This window comes from Macaca mulatta, chromosome 12, assembly GCF_049350105.2.
Source record: "Macaca mulatta isolate MMU2019108-1 chromosome 12, T2T-MMU8v2.0, whole genome shotgun sequence".
Lineage (NCBI taxonomy): Eukaryota > Metazoa > Chordata > Mammalia > Primates > Cercopithecidae > Macaca > Macaca mulatta.
The window spans coordinates 53687412-53712816 of record NC_133417.1 but is presented as its reverse complement, the minus strand read 5'-3'; the positions used below and the strand labels follow the sequence as shown (position 1 = coordinate 53712816).

Genomic DNA, 25405 nt, shown 5'->3' with positions numbered 1-25405 from the left:
GTTTCTAAGAAGGTGTCAAGTGGGGAATAATAATGTATAATAATCAAGAAATTAATTTATTAAAAGGAAGCAGAAGCATTGACCATCTTTTTCCCAGAGAAGAGGAGAAATCTGTAGTGAGCAAAGGACAGACCATGAATCCTCCTTAAGAAGTAGTCCTCTCAGAAAGGAGAAGCGCCACTCAAGTTCTTTTAACCCAAGACTTTAGAGAAATTAGGTCCGAGATTTTTATATGTTCAGTTGTTTATGTATAAAAATAACTTTCTGGATTTTGTGGGGAGGAGTAGGAGAGGAAGGAAGTTAATACCTATGTAATACATAGAAACTTCCAAAATAAAATGCCATTGATGGTTGAAAAAAAAAAAAAAGAGAGAACAAACAAATATAATCAAAAATGATAAGCGGGGTATCACCACTGACCCCACAGAAATACAACCAACCATCAGAGAACACTATAAACACCTTTATGTACATAAACTAGAAAATCTAGAAGAAATGGATAAATTCCTGGACACATACACCCTCCAAAGACTGAACTAGGAAGAAACTGAATCCCTAAATAGACCAATAATGAGTTCTAAAGTTGAAGCAGTAATAAATAGTCTATCAACCAAAAAAAGCCCAGGACCAGACAGATTCACAGCTAAATTATACCAGAGGTAAAAAGAAGAGCTGGTACCATTCCTACTGAAACTGTTTCAAAAAACTGAAAAGGAGGGACTCCTCCCTAGTTCATTCTATAAGGCTTGCATCATCCTGATACCAAAACCTGGCAGAGATAAAACAAAAAAGAAAACTTCAGGCTAACATCTTTGGTGAACCTTGATGCAAAACTCTTCAACAAAATACTGGCAGACTGAATCCAGCAGCACATCAAAAACCTTGTCTACCACAATCAAGCAGACTTCATGCCCGGGATGCAAGGCTGGTTCAATATATGCAAATTAATAAATGTGATTCATCACCTAAACAGAACTCAAGACAAAAAAATACATGATTATCTCAATAGATAGAGAAAAGGTCTTCAATAAAATTTAACATCCCTTCATGTATAAAAACTCTCAATAAACTAGGTATTCAAGGAACATACTTCAAAATAGTAAGAGTCATATATGACAAACCCACAGCCAATAACATACTGATTGGGCAAAAGCTGGAAGCATTCCCCTTGAAAATCAGCAAAGACAAAGATTGCATGCCCTCTCTCACCACTCCTATTCAACACAGAATTGGAAGTTCTGGCCAGGGCAATCAGGCAAGGGAAAGAAAGAAAGTGTATTCAAATAGAAAGAGAGGAAGTAAAATTATCTTTGTTTGCAGATAAAATGATTCTATTTCTAGAAAACCCCATTGTCTCAGCCCAAAAGCTTCTTAAGCCTATAAGCAACTTCAGCAAGGTTCATGATATAAAATGAATGTGCAAAAATTGTTGACCTGCCTATACACCAATAATAAGCAATCAGAGAGCCAAATCACGAATGAACTCACATTCACAATCGCCACAAAAAAAAAAAAAAATACCTGGAAATACAGCTAATAAGGGAAGTGAGGGACCTCTTCAAGGAGAACTATAAACCACTGCTCAAAGAAATCAGAGAGGACACAAATAAATGGAAAAACATTCCATGTTCATGGGTGGGAAGAATCAATATTGTGAAAATGGTCACACTGCCCAAAACAATTTATAGATTCAATGCTATTCCCATTAAACTACCATTGGCATTCTTCACAGAATTAGAAGAAACTATTTTAAAATTCATATGGAACCAAAAAAGAGCCTGAGTAGCCAAGACAATCCTAAGCAAAAAGAACAAACCTGGAGGCATCATACTACCTGACTTCAAACTATGCTACAAAGCTATAGTAACCAAAACAGTATGATATTGGTACAAGAACAGACACACAGACGAGAACCCAGAAATAAGATCACATACATACAACCATCTGACCTCCAACAAGCCTGACAAAAAACAAACAATGGGGAAAGAATTCCCTATTTAATAAATGGTGCTGGGAGAACTGGCTAGCCATATGCAGAAAACTGAAACTGGACCCCTTCCTTATACCAAAAACAAAAATCAATTCAAGATGATTAAAGATTTAAATGGAAAACCCAAAACTATAAAAACCCTAGAAGAAAATCTATGCAATACCATTCAGGATATAGGCATGAGCGAAGATTTCATGATAAAGATACCAAAAGCAACTGCCACAAAAGCAAAACTTGACAATTGGAATCTCATTAAACTAAAGAGCTTCTGCACAGCAAAAGAAACTATCACCAGAGTAAACAGACAACCTACAGAATGCGAGAAACTTTTTGCAATTTACCCATCTGACAAAGATATAATATCCAGCATCTACAAGGAACTTAAACAAATTTACCAGAAAAAACCCCATTAAAAGTGATCAAAGGACATGAACAGACACTTCTCCAAAGAAGACATTCATGCGGGCAACAAACATGAAAAGAAGCTCAACATCACTGATCATTAAAGAAATGCAAATCAAAACCACAATGAGATACTATCTCACACCAGTCAGAATGGCGATTATTAAAATGTCAAAAAACAACAGATGCTGGCGAGGTTGTGGAGAAAAAGGAACGCTTTTACACTGTTGGTGGGAGTGTAAATTAGTTCAACCATTGTGGAAAACAGTGTGGCAATTCCTCAAAGACCTAGAGACAGAATTACCATTTAACTCAGCAATCCCATTACTTGGTATATACTCAAAGGAATATAAATCATTCTATTATAAAGATACATGAATCCATGTTCACTGCAGCACTCTTCACAATACCAAAGACATGGAATCAACCTAAATGCCCATCAATGACAGACTAACGCAAATGTGGTACATGTACACCACAGAATATTATGCGGCCAAAAAAAGGAATGAGATCATGTCCTCTGCAGGGACATGAATGGAGCTGGAAGCCATTATCCTTAGCAAACTAACACAGGAACAGAAAATCAAATACTGCATGTTCTCACTTAGAAGTGGGAGCTGAATGATAAGAACACATGGGGGTGGGAGGAGGGAGAGCATCTGGAAGAATAGCTAATGGATGCTGGGCTTAATACCCAGGTGATGGGATGATCTGTGCAGCTAATCACCATGGCACGTGTTTAACTATGTAAGAAACCTGCACATCCTGCACATGTACCCCTGAACTTAAAATCAAGAAATAAAAAAGAAACATTCTGACAAACGCATCTGTCAGATGATTTCATTCATTGTGGGAACATCATAGAGTGTACTTACACAAACCTAATGGTACAACCTACTACACACCTACGCTATATGCTGTAGCCTATTGTTCCCAGGCTACAAATATGTAGAGCATGCTAGTGTAGGCAACTGTGAACTAATGGGAAGTATCTTTGTATCTAAACGTTAAACATGGGTAAGGTACAGTAGAACTATAGTATAAAAGATAAAAAATGGTATATACTGTACAGGGCACACCATAAATATAGCTTACAGGATGACAAGTTGCCTGGGTAAGTTGAGGGGTGACTGAATGTAAAGGCTTAGGACATTACACTGTTGTAGACTATACTCAGGCTACACTAAACTTAAAAAAAGTATTTTTTCTTTAATAATAAATTAAACAGCTTACTGTACTTTTTCCCTTTATAAACTTTTACCTTTTTCAACTTTTTGTCTCTTTAATAACACAGCTTAAAACAGTATACAGCTGTACAAAATATTTTCTCTAAATTCTTATTCTATAAGCTTTTTCTTATTTGTAAATTTTTTGTGTCAAAAACTAAGACATAAACACACCCATTAGCCTAGGCCTACACTGGGTCAGGATCATCATTATCACTGTCTTCCATGTCTACATCTTGTCTCACTGGAAGCTCTTCAGGGGCAATAACTTGCATGAAGCTATTATCTCCTATAATAATGTCTTCTGAAATACCTCCTGAAGGACCTAAGGCTAGAAGTACTTTCTAAAATAATGATTAAAAAGTATAGAATAGTAAATACATAAGCTAGTAACATATTTATTATCATTATCAAGTATTAGTACTGTGAATAATCGTTATTTATTCATTTATTGAGACAGGGTCTCCCTATGTTGCCCAGGCTGGTCTCAAACTCCTTGGCTCAAGGGACCTTCCTGCCTCACGCCTCCCAAAGTGCTAGGATTACGGGTATGAGCCACCATGGCACCTGGCCAGCATGCTATACTTTTCCTTTTCCATTTTTAGACAGGATCTCACAATGTTGCCCAGAGTGGAGTACAGTGGCGTGATCATGCTTCACTGTAACCACAAACTCCTAGTCTCAAGTAATCCTCCTGCTTCAGCCTACCGGGTAGCTAGGACTATAGGAATATATCACCACACCTGGCTATTGTTTTCATTTTTTGTAGAGACGGAGTCTCTGCCCAGGCTGGTCTCCAACTCCTGGCCCCAAGCAATCTTCCAGCCTCAACCTCCCAAAGTGTTGGGATTACAGGTGTGACCCACCACACCTGGCCTATATGTGCTATACTTTTATATGACTGGCAATGCAGATTTGTTTACACCAGCATCACCACAAACGTCTAAGTAATGCACTGTTCTACAACATTCCAATGGCTATGACATCACTAAGCAGTAAGAATTTTTCAGTTCCATTATAATTGTGTATGTTGTTCATCGCTGATCAAAACATTGTTATGTGGCACATTGTGTGTGTGTCTGTGTGTCAAATGAATGAGAGCAATGATTATGAGGGACAGAAAGGAGGAATTTGAAATTTTTTATTATAAAGTACTTGTACAACCTGTGAAGCATTATAGTGCTACTTGCAAGTGGCCTTGGATTAACTGTAAATGTACAGTGTAAATTCTAGGGCACACACATACACACACACACACAAAGAAACAGTATGATAGATACGCTAAGAAAGGAGAGAAAATAGAGAAAATAGAAGCATAAAATTCTTAATTAAAAGCACAAAAAGTGTGGAAGACAAAACCAGAAACAAAGACCAAGGGCAACATATAGAAAACATTAACAAATATGGTAGATATTAATTAACCCAAGGAAATCAATAATCACTTTAAATATCAATGGTCTAAATACACCAACTGAAAGAGATGATCAGAGTGGAACAAAAACAAGACCCAAATTGTTATCTATAAGAAACCCACTTAAAATACAGACACACACAGATTAAAGTAAAGGAACAGAGAAAGATATACCATGCTTACACCAATCAAAACAAAGCCAGAGTAGCTATAATCACTTCAGACAGAGCAAACCTCACAGCAAGGAAAGTTATTAGGGATGAAGAGGCACATTACATAACGATAAGAGTTAATACTCCAAGAAGATATAACAATCCTTAATGTGTATGTGCCTAACAACAGAGCAACAAACTATGTGAGGCAAAAATTGATAGAACTGCTAGGAAAACCAGATGAATCCGCTTTTGTAGTTGGAAATTTTAATAGCCTTCTATCAGAAATGGACGGATACAGCAAGCAAAAAATCAGTAAGGACATACTCAAACTCAACAGCATCAGTCAACTGATCTAATTGGCATTTATAAAATACTTCACACAAAAAGAGCAGAACACACATTTTCTAAAACTCACATGGAAACATTCACCAGAAAGACCACATTCTGAACCACACAAAAAAAAATAATAAATTTTATGAGAGTAGAAATGATATAAAATGTGTCCTAAGATCACAAAGGAACTAAAATAGAAATGAATAAACAAAAATATAGCTGGAAAATCCCAAAATACTTAGAATCCCAAGTATTTTAAATATGTTATTTAAAATAATACACGGATCGAAGAAAAAATCTCAAAAGAAATTTTAAAATATTCTGAACTGATTGAAAACAAAAATGTAACACCAAAATTTGTGGGACAGAGAAAAGTAGTGCTTAGAGAAAAATTTATAGGACTGACTGCCTATATTAGGAAAGAAGATCTAAAATCAATCATCTAAGTTTCCATTTTAGAAAACTAGAAGAGCAAATGAAATCCAAAGTAAGCAAAATAAGAAAAAAAGAGGAGAAATTAATCAAACTGAAAGCAGGAAATCAATAGAAAAAAAACAATAAAACCAAAAGCTGATTATTTAAAAAGATCAATAAAATCAATAAGTCTCTACCCAGTCTAAGACACCTGGATGTCAGTGGAGGAGTGTGTGTGTCTGTGTGTGTGTGTGTGTGTGTGTGTGTGTCCAGTCTAAGACACCTGGATGTCAGTGGAGGAGTGTGTGTGTGTGTGTGTGTGTGTGTCCAGTCTAAGACACCTGGATGTCAGTGGAGGAGTGTGTGTGTGTGTGTGTGTGTGTGTGTGTGTGTCCAGTCTAAGACACCTGGATGTCAGTGGAGGAACGTGTGTGTGTGCGCGTGCGCATGCACGGATACAGGAGGTATATGGGAACTCTCTTTTTATTTTTTGAGATGGGGTCTCACTCTGTTGTCCAGGCTACAGTGCAGTGGTACGACCATAACTCATTGCAGCCTCAAACTCCTGGGCTCAAGTGATCTTCCTGCCGCAGCCTCACAAGTAGCTGGGACCACGAGCATGCAACACCATGGCCAGCTAACTTGTGCTGAGATTACATGCGTGAACCATCTCACCCAGCAGAACTCTAATTTTTGCTTAATTTGGCTAAACCTAAAGCTGCTCTAAAATATAAAGCACATTAGTTTTTTAAAATTATATATACACACTGATTTTAACTATAAACAAATATATATTTGGGCCAAAAAAGTATACTCATTAAACAGAAATATATTAAAATAAATTATTTAAAATGTCATTTATTAAATAAAATGTATTAATTTTAAAATTTAGAAAATAGAAATCCTTTTGTTTCAAGCCTCTAACTTTTAAATTTAAAAAATTATACTTTCATAACGCATGAAAACTAGAAAGAAAAAAACTTCCATCATTTGGTTAATCATATATCTCTCCAAAGACACTACAGCTACAATGTCATTCAGCTCATAAGCCCAGTGATATTACTCTGAAAGAAATAACACTCATCTGAACAAACATCTGGGAAATATCTTCTAAAATTTCAGTTACGAAATCTCATTGCTAACCTTCATAACTTCATATCTTAACACAGTTCAACATAATTTACATAATTAAGTTTAAATAGTGTTTTGTTTTGTTTTTTGCTATGATTTCGAGCTAAAGCTACTTTCACAGGCCTCTCAGGTGTTTGCTTTTGTAAATATCAAGTTGAACTCATATTAATGATCAACTAACTGCCTTTGCTACACGCCTCCCTTCAAAGAGAAAAGTGAATTATATATATATTTTTTATTATTATTATACTTTAAGTTCTAGGGTACATGTGCACATGTAGGTTTGTTACATATGTACACATGCGCCATGTTGGTTTGCTGCACCCATTAACTTGTCATTTACATTAGGTTTTTCTCCTAATGCTATCCCTCCCCCAGTCCCCCACCCCACAACACAACTGGGGTGTGATGTTCCCCGCTCTGTGTCCAAGTGTTCTCATTGTTCAATTCCCACCTATAAGTGAGAACATGCAGTGTTTAGTTTTCTGTCCTTGCAATAGTTTGTTCAGAATGATGGTTTCCAGCTTCATCCATGTCCCCACAAAGGACATGAACCCATCCTTTTTTATGGATGCATACTATTCCATTGTGTATATGTGACACACTTTCTTTATCCAGTCTATCATTGATGGACATTTGGGTTGGTTCCAAGTCTTTGCTATTGTGAATAGTGCCGCAATAAACATACGTATGCATGTGTCTTTATAGTAGCATGATTTATAATCCTTTGGGTATATACTCAGTAATGGGATCGCTGGGTCAAATGGTATTTCTAGTTCTAGATCCTTGAGGAATCACCACACTGTCTTCCATAATAGTTGAACTAGTTTAAACTCCCATCAACAGTGTAAAAGCGCCGGGCGCGGTGGCTCAAGCCTGTAATCCCAGCACTTTGGGAGGCCGAGGTGGGCGGATCACAAGGTCAGGAGATCGAGACCACAGTGAAACCCCGTCTCTACTAAAAATACAAAAAATTAGCCGGGCGTGGTGGCAGGCACCTGTAGTCCTAGCTATTCAGGAGGCTGAGGCAGGAGAATGGCGTGAACCCAGGAGGCGGAGCTTGCAGTGAGCCGAGATCGCGCCACTGCACTCCAGCCTGGGCAACAGCGTGAGACTCCGTCTCAAAAAAAAAAAAAACAACAAAAAAAAAAACAGTGTAAAAGCTTTCCTATTTTTCCACATCCTCTCCAGTACCTGTTGTTTCCTGACTTTTTAATGATGGCCATTCTAACAGGTGTGAGATGATATCTCACTGTGGTTTTGACTGACATTTCTCTGATGACCAGTGATGAACATTTTTTCATGTGCCTGTTGGCTGCATAAGTGTCTTCTTTTGAAAAGTGTCTGTTCATATCCTTTGCCCACTTTTTGATGGGGTTGATTTTTTTCTTGTAAATTTGATTATATTCTTTGTTGATTCTGGATATTAGCCCTTTGTAAGATGGGTAGATTGCAAAAATCTTCTCCTATTCTGTAGGTTGCCTGTTCACTCTGATGGTAGTTTCTTTTGCTGTGCAGAAGCTCGTTAGTTTAATTAGATCCCATTTGCCAATTCTGGCTTTTGTTGCCATTGCTTTTGGTGTTTTAGACATGAAGTCCTTGCCCATGCCTATGTCCTACATGGTATTGCGTAGGTTTTCTTCTACGGTTTTTATGGTTTTAGGTCTAACATTTAAGTCACTAATCCATCTTGAATTAATTTTTGTATAAGATGTAAGGAAGGAATCCAGTTTCAGCTTTCTATATATGGCTGGCCAGTTCACCCAGCACCATTTATTAAATAGGGAATCCTTTCCCCATTTCTTCTTGTTTTTGTCAGGTTTGTCAAAGATCAGATGGTTGTAGATGTGTGGTGTTATTTCTGAGGGCTCTGTTCTCTTCTGTTGGTATATATCTCTGTTTTGGTACCAGGACCATGCAGTTTTGGTTACTGTAGCCTTGTAGCATAGTTTGAAGTCAGGTAGCGTGATGCCGCCAGCTTTGTTCTTTTGGCTTAGGATTGTCTTGGCAATGCGGGCTCTTTTTTGGTTCCTCATGAACTTTAAAGTAGTTTTTTTCCAATTCTGTGAAGAAAGTCATTGGTAGCTTGATGGGAATGGCATTGAATCTATAAATTACCCTGGGCAGTATGGCCATTTTCACGATATTGATTCTTCCTACCCATGAGCATGGAATGTTTTTTCATTTGTTTGTGTCCTCTTTCATTTCATTGAGCAGTGGTTTGTAGTTCTCGTTGAAGAGGTCCTTCACATCCCTTGGAAGTTGGATTCCTAGGTATTTTATTCTCTTTGAAGCAACTGTGAATGGGAGGTCACTCATGATTTGGCTGTTTGTCTGTTATTGGTGTATAAGAATGCTTGTGATTTTTGCACACTGATTTTGCTGAAGTTGCTTATCAGCTTAAGGAGATTTTGGGCTGAGATGATGGGGTTTTCTAAATATACAATCATGTCATCTGCAAACAGGGACAATTTGACTTTTTCCTAACTGAATACCCTTTATTTCTTTCTGTTGCCTGATTGTCCTGGCCAGAACTTCCAACACTATGTTGAATAGGAGTTGTGAGAGAGGGCATCCCTGTCTTGTGCCAGTTTTCAAAGGGAATGCTTCCAGTTTTTGTCCATTCAGTATGATACTGGCTGTGGGTTTGTCATAAATAGCTCTTACTATTTTGAGATACATTCCATCAATATCTAGTTTATAGAGAGTTTTTAGCATGAAGGGCTGTTGAATTTTGTCAAAGGCCTTTTCTGCATCTACTGAGATAATCATGTGTTTTTTGTCTTTGGTTCTGTTTATATGCTGGATTACGTTTATTGATTTGCATATGTTGAACCAGCCTTGCATCCCAGGGATGAAGGCAACTTGATTTTGGTGGATAAGCTTTTTGATGTGCTGCTGGATTCGGTTTGCCAGTATTTTATTGAGGATTTTCACATCAACGTTCATCAGGGATATTGGTCTAAAATTCTCTTTTTTTGTGTATGTCTCTACCAGGCTTTGGTATCAGGATGATGCTGGCCTCATAAAATGAGTTATAGAGGATTCCCTCTTTTTCTGTTGATTGGAATAGTTTCAGCAGGGATGGTACCAGCTCCTCCTTGCACCTCTGGCAGAATTCGGCTGTGAATCTATCTGGTCCTGGACTTTTTTTGGTTGGTTGGCTATTAACTATTGCCTCAATTTCAGAGTCTGTTATTGGTCTATTTAACGATTCAACTTCTTCCTGGTTTAGTCTTCGGTGAGTGTATATATCCATTTCTTCTAGATTATCTAGTTTACTTGCATAGAGGTGTTTATAATATTCTCTGATGGTAGTTTGTATTTCTGTGGGATTGGTGTTGATATCCCCTTTATCATTTTTTACTGCATCTATTTGATTCTTCTCTCTTTTCTTCATTAGTCTTGTTAGCAGTCTATCAATTTTGTTAATCTTTTCAAAAAACCAGTTCCTGGATTCATTGATTTTTTTTGAAGGGTTTTTTGTGTCTCTATCTCCTTCAGTTCTGCTCTGATCTTAGTTATTTCTTGCCTTCTGCTAGCTTTTGAATTTCTTTGCTCTTGCTTCTCTAATTCTTTTAATTGTGATGTTAGGGTGTCGATTTTAGATCTTTCCTGCTTTCTCTTGTGGGCATTTAGTGCTATGAATTTCCCTCTACACACTGCTTTAAATGTGTCCCAGAGATTCTGGTACGTTGTGTCTTTGTTCTCACTGGTTTCAAAGAACATCTTTATTTCTGCCTTCATTTCATTATGTACCCAGTAGTCATTCAGAAGCAGGTTGTTCAGTTTCCACGTTGTTATGCGGTTATGAGTGAGTTTCTTAATTCTGAGTTCTAATTTGATTGCACTGTGGTCCAAGAGACAGTTTGTTGTGATTTCTGTTCTTTTACCTTTGCTGAGGACTGCTTTACTTCCAACTATGTGGTCAATTTTTGAATAAGTGTGATGTGGTGCTGAGAAGAATGTATATTCTGTTGATTTGGGGTGGAGAGTTCTGTAGGTCTGCTTAGTGCAGAGCTGAGTTCAAGTTCTGGATATCCTTGTTAACTTTCTGTCTCGTTGATTTGTCTAATATTGACAGTGGGTTGTTAAAGTCTCCCATTATTATTGTGTGGGAGTCTAAGTCTCTTTTTAGGTCTCTCAGGACTTGCTTTATGAACCTGGGTGCTCCTGTATTGGGTGCATATATATTTAGGATAGTTAGCTCTTCTTGTTGAATTGATCCCTTTACCATTATGTAATGGCCTTGTCTCTTTTGAGCTTTGTTGGTTTAAAGTCTGTTTTATCAGAGACTAGGATTGCAACCCCTGCTTTTTATCACTTTCCATTTGCTTGGTAGATCTTCCTCCATCCCTTTATTTTGAGCCTATGTGTGTCTCTGCATGTGAGATGGGTCTCCTGAATACAGGACACTGATGGGTCTTGACTCTTTATCCAATTTCCAGTCTGTGTCTTTTAATTAGGTCATTTAACTCATTTACATTTAAGATTAATATTGTTATGCATGAATTTGATCCTGTCATTATGATGTTAGCGGGTTATTTTGCCCATTAGTTGATGCAGTTTCTTCCTAGCATCTTTACAATTTGGCATGTTTTTGCAGTGGCTTGTACCAGTTACTCCTTTCCATGTTTAGTGCTTCCTTCACGAGTTCCTGTAAGGCTGTAAGGCAGGCCTGGTGGTGACAAAATCTCTCAGCATTTACTTGTCTGTAAAGGATTTTATTTCTCCTTCACTTATGAAGCTTAGTTTGGCTGGATATGAAATTCTGGGTTGGAAATTCGTTCTTTAAGAATGTTGAATATTGGCCCCCACTCTCTTCTGGCTTGTAGGGTTTCTGCCACGAGATCTGCTGTTAGTCTGATAGGCTTCCCTTTGTGGGTAACCTGACCTTTCTCTTTGGCTGCCCTTAGCATTTTTTTCTTCATTTCAACCTTGGTGAATCTGACAATTACATGTCTTGGAATTGCTCTTTTTGAGGAATATCTCTGTGGTGTTCTTTGTATTTCCTGAATTTGAATGTTGGCTGCCTTGCTAGGGTGGGGATATTCTCCTGGATAATTTCCTGAAGAGTGTTTTCCAGCTTGGTTCCATTCTCCCCGTCACTTTCAGGTACACCAATCTAACATAGATTTGGTCTTTTCACACAGTCCCGTATTTCTTGGAGGCTTTGTTAGTTTCTTTTTACTTTTTTCTCTAAATTTCTCACTTCATTTCATTCATTTGACCTTCAATCACTGATACCCTTTCTTCCACTTGATCAAATAGGCTACTGAAACTTGTGCATGCATCACGTAGTTCTCGTGCCATGGTTTTCAGCTCCATCAGGTCATTTAAGGTCTTCTCTACACTGTTTATTCTAGTTAGCCATTCGTCTAATCTTTTTTCAAGGTTTGTAGCTTCCTTGAGATGGGTTCAAACATCCTCCATTAGCTCAGAGAAGTTTGTTATTACCGACTTTGTGAAGCCTACTTCTGTCAACTGGTCAAAGTCATTCCCTGTCCTGCTTTGTTCTGTCGCTGGCAAGGAGCTGCGATCCTTTGGAGGAGAAAGGGCGCTCTGGTTTTTAGAATTTTTCAGCTTTTCTGCTCTGGTTTCTCCCTATCTTTGTGGTTTTATCTACCTTCGGTCTTTGATGATAGTGACCTACAGACAGGGTTTTGGTGTGAATCTCCTTTTTGTTGATGTTGATACTATTCCTTTCTGTTTGTTAGTTTTCCTTCTAACAGTCAGGTCCCTCAGCTGCAGGTCTGTTGGAGTTTGCTGAAGGTCCACTCCAGACCCTGTTTGCCTGGGTATCACCAGCGGAAGCTGCAGAACAACAACTATTGCAGAACAGCAAATATTGCTGTCTGATCCTTCCTCTGGAAGCTTCGTCTCACAGGGGCACCCGGTTTTATGAGGTGTCAGTCAGCCCGTACTGCGAGGTGTCTCCAAGTTAGGCTACACGGGGGTCAGGGATTCACTTGAGGAGGTGGTCTGTCCGTTCTCAGAGTTCAAACACAGTGCTGGGAGAACCACTGCTCTCTTCAGAGCTCAGTTGGAAATGCAGAAATCACCCATCTTCTGCATTGATCATGCTGGGAGCTGTAGACCAGAGCTGTTCCTATTTGGCCATCTTGGAACCATGAATCTGATATTCTAAAACTTATCATCACTCAATTACTGTTAGTAGGGAAAGTACTTTTAGGGGGGTTTCTTTTTTTTGTTTTGTTTTTTTTTTTTTTAATAACTGTGCAGTAGTAAATATAAAACGTAACATCTTACTTAAGGGTTAGAACCTATAGACAGCCCTAAGGTCAGATGTACTATTTGGCCAGTTCACATAAATTAGGTGCTATCAAGGAATTATTATTAATTTGGTTACAATGGTACTGTGGTTATGCTGTGAAAAAGACACAAGTCCTTTTCTTTGAAAGATAAACAATGAAATATTTATGGGTGAAATAGTGTCTGGGATTTGTTTTACAATATATCACCAAAAAAAGTGTGAGGAATAAATAAAATATGAAGCTGATGGTTTGCTGACGGATACACGGGGTTCCCTGTACTATTCATTCCTTTACCTTAAAAATAAAAACACTCAAGCGAAATTAGTAAAAAAAAAAAAAAAAAAGAAAGAAAAAGAAAAAAGATAATACACACTAAAAATCCTTAATGTCACCAGGACATAGCTGGGAGCCTATGGCCCAGGTTAGAAGCGTAAGGCTTTCCATGGCCACAATATGCAAAGCTAATTTGCCTCCAACTCTGGGCTAAGTTATATCCCTGTTGTTGTTCCAGTTCCTGAAAGGGACAAAAGAACACAACTTACAAATAGAGTTGGGAATATGGGGGAAGGATTCAGAGGCTAAATAAGTAAAAAATGTTGAGATATTTATCAATTAGTTTGGGGACATGCCACTTGATACTCACTGTGACTCATCAAGAACAGGGATTCTCAAATTTGAGTATATACCTACAATGCATGTTTTTCCTTTTTCATTTTTTATTGTGTTGAAATACATATAACATAAAAGTACCCACAACTGTTTATAAGTGTGCAGTTCAGTGGTATTAAATATATTCATAATGTTGCATAATCACCACTATCTGTCTCCATAACGCTTTTCATCTTGTAAAACTGAAACTCTGTACCTATTAAACAATAACTCCCCATTTCTCCCTCCCCAGTCCCTAGCAACCACCTTTCTACTGTCTGTCTCTATGATTCTGACTATTCTAAGTACCTCAGATAATGACTTATTTCACTTGGCAAATGTCTAAAGGTTCATCCATATTGTAACCATGTGTCACTGCCTTCCTTTTTAAGGCTCAATAATATTCATTCTAAGTACATGCCACATTTTGCTTACCCATTCATCCAGTAATGAATAACTGTGTTACTTACATGTTTTAGCTTTTGTGAGCAATGCTGCTATGAACATGGTTACACAAATATCTCTTTGAGACCTTCTTTTCATTTGTCTGGGTATATACACAGAAATGGAATTGCTGGACCACATGGTAAGTCTATCTTCAATTTTTTGAGGGATCATTAAACTGTTTTCCATAGTGGCTATACCATTTACATTCCCAACAGTCCAAAAGAGTTCCAATTTCACCACATCCTTGCCAACACTTGTTATTTTCTGTTTTTGATAGTAGCCATTCTAAAGGGTATGAGGTGGTATGTTAACTGATTTTTGAATGGATTCAGTGGCTCATACCTGTAATCCCAACACTTTGGGGGTCCAAGGCAGGAGGACTGCTTGAGTCAAGGTGTTTGAGACCAGCATGGGCAACAAAGTGAGATCCTATGTCTAAAAACATTAAAATAAAATTAGCCAGGCATGGTGGTACACAGCTGAAGTCCCAGCTACTCAGGAGGTTGAGGTGGGAGAAGTGCTAGAGCCTGAGAGGTCAAAGCTGCAGTGAACCATGATCACACCACTGTACTCCAGCCTGAGCAACAAAGTGAGCCCCTGTCTCAAATACTACTACTACTACTACTACTACTACTACTACTACTACTACTACTACTAACAAAAGAACAAAAACCCTGATTTTTCAGGCCCCACTCCCAAAGCAAAGGATCCTGAAACATTTTTTGTTTCCTTTCTTTAAAACAAAAAACCCAAACAGGTGATTCTGATACAATATAACTAAAAACAGGCTTTAAAAACTGACTTCACCATCCCAAGGAGTATCAAGGTGACTAAAGCTCCCCAGAACATACTTTTCTAAAAAACACTGTACTATAATCTAAACTGACAGAAAGGAAGAAAACATACAGTTGAGGAAAACATAGGACAGATTTCCTCTAAATAAGGATTAATGACTAATAATTAAAACTTAAGGATGCATTGAAGGTTCACAATTAACAGACTACCAAAAATACTCTAAATGGACAAGGAAAAAAAAAATACCAAACACATTTTATTCATTTTGAGATAATGCATGACTGCCTTAAGATAAACAAATAAAATCCTGTATTTTAAGTTCCTTAAAAACAGACTGTGTTTAACACATGTATCACCCATAGTGCTCTGCACCATTAAATGCTTAATATCAGAAAGTATGATACAGTGGGAAGACTTCAAGCTATCAAAAGACTTAGGGCAGAGGTGTCCAATCTTTTGGCTTCCCTGGGCCACGCTGGAAGAAGAAGAATTATCTTGGGCCACCCATAAAATACACTAATGATAGCCTGATGAGCTTAAAGAAAAAACTGCCAAAAAAAAAAAAAAACTCATCATGTTTTAAGAAAGTTTATGAATTTGTGTTGGACCACATTCAAAGCTGTCCTGGGCTGCAAGTTAGACCAGCTTGACTTAGGGCTTCATCTCGCTGCTTTCATTCAACAGGTGTGGTCCCTTATACAAGTCATTTAATGTTCCTACCTCTTGTTACTGATGTGTGAAATCATAGTATTGAGTCATCTTCTATGTAACAGTTCTCACTGCAGGAGACTAGGCTGGTTAAAAATCCACTTGTGTATATATGCCCAAAATAAAGAAAACTGAATAATTTGTTAGAAGTTCAGATTCCTGGGGCCCAATTCCAGAGATGCTCTTTCATTAGCCCTCAGAGCTGGGGAAGGCCTGCAGGACCTCTTAATTCTGGGTTTGAGAATCACAGCAGGGGTTACACTGAACAATTTCTAAGGTTTATACTGGCTTTGAAATTCCTCTAATCTATGAATATTTGTGAGGGAAAATGAAACAGAGAGAGAAAAAGGCAATTTTCATCATCTCCTCATCCCCAGAAAAAGCTATTTTTACATTAGGTAAATTTAACAACACAAGATTTTTATTTTCTAGTTTGTTGCTGAAATGACAAATAAAGCTTACCAAAACATAAAATCCTTCTACAGCTTTCAAGTTTCTAAAATAAGAAAACAGTTTACAAAAACAAGCCACCTGACTTCTGAAAAGATCAGTAACACTGAATAATCTCTAAGAAAAAAAAAAAGACAACAAATGACTAATATCAAAAATGAAATAGGGGTCATCACTACTCATCCAACAGACATTAAAATGATAATAAAAGTATATTATGATAAGCACAGAATAACTATATGGCCATAAATTGACAACTTACATAAAATGGGCAAAACCACAAACTACCAAAACTGACTAAAGAAGAAACAGAAAATCTATATAGATCTATAATAAGTAAAAAGTCAAATTAAAAAACCTCCCCCAAAAACACCAGGTCCAGATCAGTTCACTGATAAATTCTACCGAACATTTAGGAAAGAAATTATATCAATCTCTCTCATCACTCCCAGAAAACAGAAGCAGAGATAATACTTCCTAACTCATTTTATGAGGTCAGCATCACCCTAATCCTAAAGCAGAAAAAGATATTACAAGAAAGGAAAATGACAGACGAATAGCTCTCATGAACATACATGTAAAAATTCTCAACAAAATATTATTATAGCAAGCTGAATCCAACATATAAAAATTATACGCCAAGACCAAGTGGGATTTGTTCAGCATTTTTAATTAATTTAATCCACTACATCAACTAAAGAAGAAAAATCACATGAGCATATCAATAGATGTAGAAAAAGCATTTGACAAAATCTAACCCTCTTTCATGATAAAACTCTCAGCAAACTAAGAATAGAAAATTTCTTCAACTTGATAAAGAACTTTTACAGAAAACCTACAGTTAATATCACAATTGTAAAAACTAGATGCTTTCCTACTAAGATCAGGAACAAGGCAAGGATGTTCCTTCTCACCACTTCTATTCAACATCATCCTGGAAGTCCTGGCTAATGCAATAAGACAAGAAAAGGAAATAAAAAGTTTACAGATTAGGAAGAAATGAACCTGTCTTTGCCTATAGATGACAAGACTGTCTATGTAGAAAATTCCAAAGAATTGACTAAAAAAATTCCTGGAACTAATTAGAGAGTACACTAAGGCTGCAGCATACAAAGTTAATATACAAAAGTCAATTGCTTTCCTACAGACCAAAAATGAACACTCAGTATTTGAAATTAAGGAACAATACCATTTACATTAGAACAACAACAAAAAATGACACTTAAGTATCAATCTAACAAAACATGCAGAGGATCTGTATGAGGAAAATCACAAAAGTCTGATGAAGGAAATTTAAAAATGCAGAGATATTCCATGTTCATGGATAGGAAGACATTATTATGTCAATTCTTCTCAAATGTGATATAGATTCAACAATGTCTCAATGAAAATCCCAGTAAGTTATTTTGTTACAATGATGAATTGTTCATACAGACAGACAAGAGCCCCAAAGAGCCAATACGAGAACAAAGAAGAAAGAAGGCAGAGGACTTAGGTTCAAAGCAACTGGTGCTAAAAAAAAAAAAAAAAAAAAAAAAAGGCAGAGGACTGACGCTACTTTACTTTAAGACTTACTCTGAAGCTATTATAAACAGCATGAATTTAAGAAAAGAGTGGACAAGTAGATCAATGGAACAGAATAGACAGCCCAGATATAGATCCACACAAATATAGTTTTTGACAAAAGATCTTTGACAAAGGAGCAAAGGCAATTCAACGGGGCGGGGGGAGTGGGGAGTCTTTTCAACAATGAGTGCTAGAACGGAGACATCCCATATGAAAAAAATGAATCTAGATATAGACCTTACACCCTTCACAAAAATTAATTCAAAACGGATCACAGATCTACATATAAAATGCAGTCTACAAAACTTGTAGAAAATAACACTGGAGAAAATCTCAGGGACCTTGGGTTTGATGATGGGCTTTTAGAAATAATACCAAACACGTAATTCATGAAAGCAAAAAAATTGTTAAGCTGGACTTCATTAAAATTAAGAACTTTTACTCTATGAAAGACACTGTTAGGGAATGAAAAGACAAGGCATAGAGAGGAAGAAAATATGCAAAATACATATCTCTATAGGACATATATCTAAAATATACAAAGAACACTTAAAACTCAACAATAAAACAATCCAATAAAGAAATGGGCAAAGGTCTGAATAGATACTACACTAAAGAAGATATATAAATAATGTCAATCAAATGAAAAGGTGATCAACATCCTATATCATCAGGGAACGGCAAATGACAACAGTGACATAACACCTCGCACCTAGTAAAATGGCTAAAATCCAAAAACTGACAAAACCAAATGATAATAAGGATGCAGGGCAACAGAAACTCATTTACTGTCAGTGGGAATGCAAAATGGTATGGCCACTTTGGAAGGCAGTTTGGCAATTTCTTATAAAACTAAACATATTTACAGCAATTGTGCTCCTAAGTATATACCCAATTGAGCTGAAAACTCACAGCCACACAAAAACCTACACACAAATGTTTAGAGCAGTTTTATTTATAGCTGTGAAACTAGAGGCAATCAAGATGCCTTTTAATAGGTGAATGGATAAACTGTGATATAGCCATATAATAAAACATTATTCAATGATAAAAAGAAATGAGCTATCAAGCAACAAGAAGACATGAGAGAATCTGAAAAGGTTATGTGTTATATAATTCCAACTATATGACATTCTGGGAAAGGCAAAACTAAAGAGACAACAAAAAGATCAGTGGTTGCCTGGGATTTGGAAGAATGTACCAGTGAAGTTCGGGGAGTTTTTAGAGTGATGAAACTATTCTGTAGGATACTGTAATCATGGATCCATAATGTTATGCATTTTTCAAAATCCGTAAAACCGTGCAATACAAAGAGCAAACTGTAACTATGAACTTTAATTAATAATAACATCATTAGCTGTAACAAATGTACTAATACAAGATATTAATAGTAGCAGAAAGTGTGTAGGGATAGCATATGAAAATTTTGCTATTGGCTTTTTTGTAAATCTAAAATCGTTCCTTAAAATATGGTTTGTTTTTTAAAAAGCCTAAAATCTTATTTTTCCTTGAGATGCAAATTCATATTTCACCAACTCAAATTACTAGTTTACTAATTATCTGGGTCTAAAACTTCTCAATAGTTAAGGTAGAAACAAATAAAAACCTTCAGTACTGGCCCTCTTACAGATCCCTATTAACTATGAAAGGATATAAAACTAATTCCTTGTAATAATTTACAGCTTCCAAAGACTATTAAAATTATTTGATTACAACGGAAAAACGCTTACTCTATGACAGTCAGTGAAAAAAGTGAAAGCCACAAACACATACATGCATACACAGAGTATAATGCTTTTTTTAAAAAAAGGGAAGAAAATACAACATTTATCTGGGTTAATTATCTTTGGGAGACAGAATTATTAATTTTTTTCTGCAATTAACATTTTACTTTTCATTATAATCAGAGCATGAAAATCAGCTTCTCAAAAAAAAAAAAAAGCAGCTTATTTTCTTAGTTTCTATCAGAGAAACAGGAGACCCTGGTTTTTTTTTTTTGAGATGAGTCTCGCTGTCACCCAGGCTGGAGTACAATGGCACGATCTCGGCTCACTGAAACCTCCACCTCCCAGGTTCAAGCAATGCTTCCGCCTCAGCCTCCCAAGTAGCTGGAATTACAGGCGTGCACCACCACAGTCGGCTAATTTTTGTATTTTTAGTAGAGACAGGGTTTCACCATCTTGGCCAGGCTGGTCTTGAACCCCTGACCTTGTGACCCACCCACCTCGGCCTCCCAAAGTGCTGGGATTTCAGGCGTGAGCCACCATGCCCCACTGCAACAGGAGATTTATTTATTTATTTTTTTTTTTGAGACGGTGTCTCGCTGTGTCTCCCAGACTGGAGAGCAGTGGTGCAATCTCGGCTCACTGCAAGCTCCGCCTCCCCGGTTCACGCCATTCTCCTGCCTCAGCCTCCCGGGTAGCTGGGACTACAGGCGCCCACAACCACGCCCAGCTAATTTTTTGTATTTTTAGTAGAGATGGGGTTTCACCATGTTAGCCAGGATGGTCTCGATCTCCTGACCTCGTGATCCACCTGCCTCGGCCTCCCAAAGTGCTGGGATTACAGGCGTGAGCCACCACGCCCGGCCAAAACAGAAGATTCTTAAGCCAGTAATGAGAAAACTTTTTCAAACAAAGTCCAATTTTGTGGGTGGTGGAGGGGCAGGGTGGTGGCTTTATTCAACTCCATGGAGGGAGGATTGTGTATTTACTACAACTTTATTTTCTTAATAAGAACAATGTTAGTGAGAAAACAATTATTTTAATACTAAATGATCTTATTTATAAAGCAACATCATCATCATACAGGCTGCCTTTTCATTCTCTCATCCTTTACATTACTTATTACCTACTTTAGCCTCCTCTAAAACCGTGAAAGGTACAGTAACCTTTTTTTTGTTAACATACAGAGAAAATAAAGCCCACTTGACTGAGGTCCTACGTAGTCCAATTTCATTGAAAGCAAATCTTATTTTTTGTCAGGCACAGTGCTTAGTTGGAAGCTTAGAAATCAATAACTGCCACACACCCTTTCCCAATTTGGGCCTCTCTTTATTCAAACTGTGGAATTATTTTCAAAGATAGGTTGGACTCGCAGCAAACCAGTATACCAACAGGGTTCTCTAGCTCTACTCAGTTAATCCCTAAAACCGAAAGGTCCTGGCTGATCCTCCTATTCTATGTTCTTCTAGTGTATGCGTGCACACACGCATGCATGTGTTTGAAGGGAAGCACTTTATGAACAGCTTGTATTGTTGCCTTAGTGGTTCTCCCTCCAATGTCTTTGATTTATAAAACTCAAAAGGCTCTTTTCAAAGTTGAATCTTAGGCTTTCCCAAAAGCTAAAATTCACTCCCTTTCAATAGAGCTTTTCACTACTCTAGGCAATACAGTAAAATATGAAGTGTGTGCTTGTATTACTCTCATGGTTCCCTTTTCTTCAAGTTTCTCCCTTTGTCTAGCACCTCTTCTCTGACCCATTCATAGTGCTCTTCCATTCATTAATCCTCTGCCAGGCCAAATGAGAAGAGCGCATCATCACAGTTACATACATCTACCTTTTCTATCAGCAGGCAATCTGCCTCTACCCTGCAATTTATCCATTGAAAAAAAAAAAAAAAGAATCCATTATTGATTCTATTACCAACCCCCTCTGAATGGTAATTAATTTCTATGTCTAAAGTGTAGAAATATTTGCAACTTGTAATGATGAACCATGACTGAGAAGCAGTATAAAATAGCTAAACAGGCACACTCTGGAGCCAGATGGTGTGGATTGGAATTCTGACTCTTCTACTTGCTAGCTGCATCACCCTGGGCTCTTTAATGTTAGGTTTAAAACGGGAGAAATATATTAGCTGTCTAAGAAGGCTCCTTTGAGCAGTAATTGGCTTAGTATACAAAAAATGTATGCAAACCGTAACAGGATGTAAATACAGAAGTCAGTAAATGTTATTTTACTATCTTTTACCCATAACTGTGGAAGGAAAGGTTTAGACTTCTTTAAAATGTTCAAGAAATAAACATATGAGAAAATATTTTTATAGGTAGACAGTCCATGGAATTATGCTACTGGGTAAGATGGGAAGGCAAATTTCCTTTAGTCCTTTAAGGTAGGGGAAACAAGATGCTGTAAGGTACTCTCAGGGGAGTGTGGCATCCTTGGAGAATCATTTATGGAGATGTTAGTTGCTAGGTGAATATGCTGAAGGCCTATCTTTGGTAACTCCTCCTAACACAATCAGTCCTGCTGAGTTACCTCAGAGTATCTTCTTTGGGAAGCCCCATAGGAGGGTTCAAAATGCCTGAAGGCCAAGGACCATGCACCCTTTATGACCAATCCTGCTTTTATATTTTGTAATTACACCATGCCTAAAATATGTACCACTGTACATCAAATTTACCTTATTATAGTGCCTTTATTCTCTCCCTGATTTCTTTAACTGTGGTCTTTAATGTATTGCATTGTATTTTACTCTAAGTCACTGCAAATCCCGTTTTCTTTTCTTTTTTTTTTTGAAAAGTGGACATAAATAAATGCACATAGCCTGAAGGGGCATTCTCCTTTAAACTCAGGCTTCTCTTTCATTTATCTCAGACTATCCAGTTATTAGTTTGCTTTTCACACAATGTCTGGCATTACCTTCTTTTTTCCCCTGTAGAGACAAGGTCTCACTATGTTGTCCAAGCCAGTCTCCAACTTCTGGGCCTAAGTGATTCTCCCACGCTGGCCTCCCAAAGTGCTGGGATTACAGGTGTGAGCCACCGTGCCCGGCCTCCTTTCATATCTATTATCTTCTGGGTTTGGAGGCTTCTCCTCCTTCCTGGATTAGTACCTACCCAGACACAACCCTACCATTTCAGCCCCAGTGTCCACACTCACAGCTTTGCCCAAGAATAGGACATGGTTGCAGCTAGTGCACAATCTGAGGAGAAAGGAATATCCTTAGAGCTAGCTGACCTGAATGTGGGTTGCCCTCAGGGGCTGGCCTTGCTCCCTGTCCCTGTCTAATCACCTGAAATTTAGATCCAGCTTCACCTGTAATGTGTTCTCCACAAATCTGACATAATCTGCTTCTGTACCCATGGCATTGTTTTACCAGTCCTTATTTAGTTGAATGTGTGATGTCATCTCACAGAATTTATGCCTAATTTCTTAATACACACCCAATAGTATTTTTTTTTTTTACAAGAAAACGATGTTCCTGGAATACATCCTTTTTACCAAGAAGTCTTACTGTATAAACAAAACAATGCTCTTCATTTGTTCTGAATCTTTCCCAACTCTTTCCAATCAAAGTATGTTTGCCCTGAAAGAACAGGTCAATTACCATTTTTTGCATAATGCAGAGAATATCAAAAGACATTACATTGCCAAGGATAATGAGACTGAAGTTGGATGTTAGGCCAGCATCTATTTTAACCATGCTGAAAAACCTAGCGGTATACACAGGTCCACTTTATGTTGGTAAGTGTAATTTTTCTCTTTTCCAATGTAGACTTGACAACAGTCAGCTTTATCAGTCTGAGAAGGAGTCAGCTTCAAGTGTACAGAAGTGTACAGCAGTGTCCACAAACAGGCATTTGCCAGGGCTTAAAATCTTGGAAGCAGACACAAATAGTACATTTCAATTTCCTTTGAGTGCATTCCTCTCCCTGCCTGAGAGATGATAAGAAGTTATTACTCCACCTATCCTTTCTCCTGAACTCTTCTTTCAGTCAAGACAGTCTACTGTTTTGTGTTTGTAAGACTAAGGGAATGAGATGAGGGAAGTAAACTTTCATTTCAAAATAAGAAATGAGAGTCCTGCTATCAAGAACTATTTAACTGAGTTCAAAACTGGATACAAATTAACTTCAGAATATTTAAGAAGCAATGTCAGGCCCGTGTGGTGGCTCACGCCTGTAATCGCAACACTTTGGGAGGCCAAGGTGGGCGAATCACGAGGTCAGGAGTCCAAGACGAGCCCCGGGCGTGGTGGCACGCACCTGTGATCCCAGCTACTCCGGAGGCTGAGGCAGGGGAACTGCTTAAACCCAGAGTGGGGGGCGGGGAATGGTGGAGGTTGTGGTGAGCAGAGATGGTGCCACTGCACTCCAGCCTGGGCAACAGAGGAAGATGCCCTCACGGAGGGGGGCGGTTTGGGGGTGGGAAGAATGTTGAGTTCCTTCATGTTCTACAATTCTGAGATATTTAGTTATCAACTGTAAAATGTTAACATATTAAATAAAACCAGTAATAGATCAAATAAAGATACTATTGAAATGTAAACAAAGTTGTTTCCTTAAAAAGTTTGGGTACTGAATTTAATAAAATTATTGAACTCCAAGAGGAATGAAAATTATAACATTTGGGTTGAAGCACTCAAAGTAAATGTGATTTAGTAAAAGTAAAACGGAGGTAGCATTTTTTTCTGCATGTGGTACACAATTGAAGAGTTTTACCATCTTAGGTCATCAAAGACTATGCGCCTTCAAGATGCTTCCCACCTGGTAAGGACAGCTCGATGTGTTATGATTCAGTAAGTTCTGCATAAAGCTGATAAGGGTGACTATGGAGAACTGCTACTGAAAGGGATTGGAAGGAACAAGAATGTTTATCTCACTTTCATAACAGATTGGAGTCCACTCCCAACTCCTTCTTGGCACTTTTTGGCCTAAATTAACAGTCGGTGAATAACAGAACTCACCTTTTAATTTCTAACACAGCAGGTTGCTCAATTTCACTGTACGCACTAATAATTTTAGCCTTATATGTGATTCTGTGTACAATTTTTAGTTCAACAAATACTGATGGCTCGAAAATGCCATCGACTATATGCTTCTAATTTCATTAATTCTTTCACTCATTAATTTATTCAGCAAATATTTAACTGCACATCTAACCACATGCTGTAAGTACCGTACTAGGCAGTGAAATTCAAAGAAAAAAAAGTCCCTTCTCTCAGTAAACTTTGCCCAACAGAGGGCAAACAATCACAACTGAAGGTGAGTCAGTGCCACAATGAAAGTATGCACTAGCCACAGGAGAGATGGCGCAAACAGTGCCAAGAACAATGCTGAGAGAAGTCAGGAAAAGGCTCCTAAAGGTAATCCTGGAGGCAAGCTGTATTTTTAATAAGTGAAGAAGTAAAAGGCTATGTGAAGACATAACAAAATACGGCATAACTCAAAGAGCTACAGACACCTCATTACTAATGTAGCTTAAAGCATGATGGGTTAAAGAAATTAGGAAGGAAAAGTGTATTGAGACTACACTCTGGGACTGTACTAGATAATAAAAATACTAAAGTACCATGAGATGGAGCCCCTGCTCCCGAGGAGCTTACAGTGTGGAGGAGGAAAAAGACCCTCAAACAGTTCATTTCAATAAGGTTGGTGTCACAATGGAAGAACACATAGGGAAACATGGCTGGACAGGCACAAAGGAGTGCCTTACATATCACACAAAGA

At 37.7% G+C, this 25405-nt stretch overlaps 1 protein-coding gene across 1 annotated transcript in view; it reads right to left on the bottom strand.

Annotated features, from left to right (window-relative positions):
- The window catches only part of EPC2 (enhancer of polycomb homolog 2), a 142556-nt gene that overhangs the window by 71344 nt on the left and 45807 nt on the right, over positions 1-25405 (bottom strand). The window lies entirely within an intron of this gene.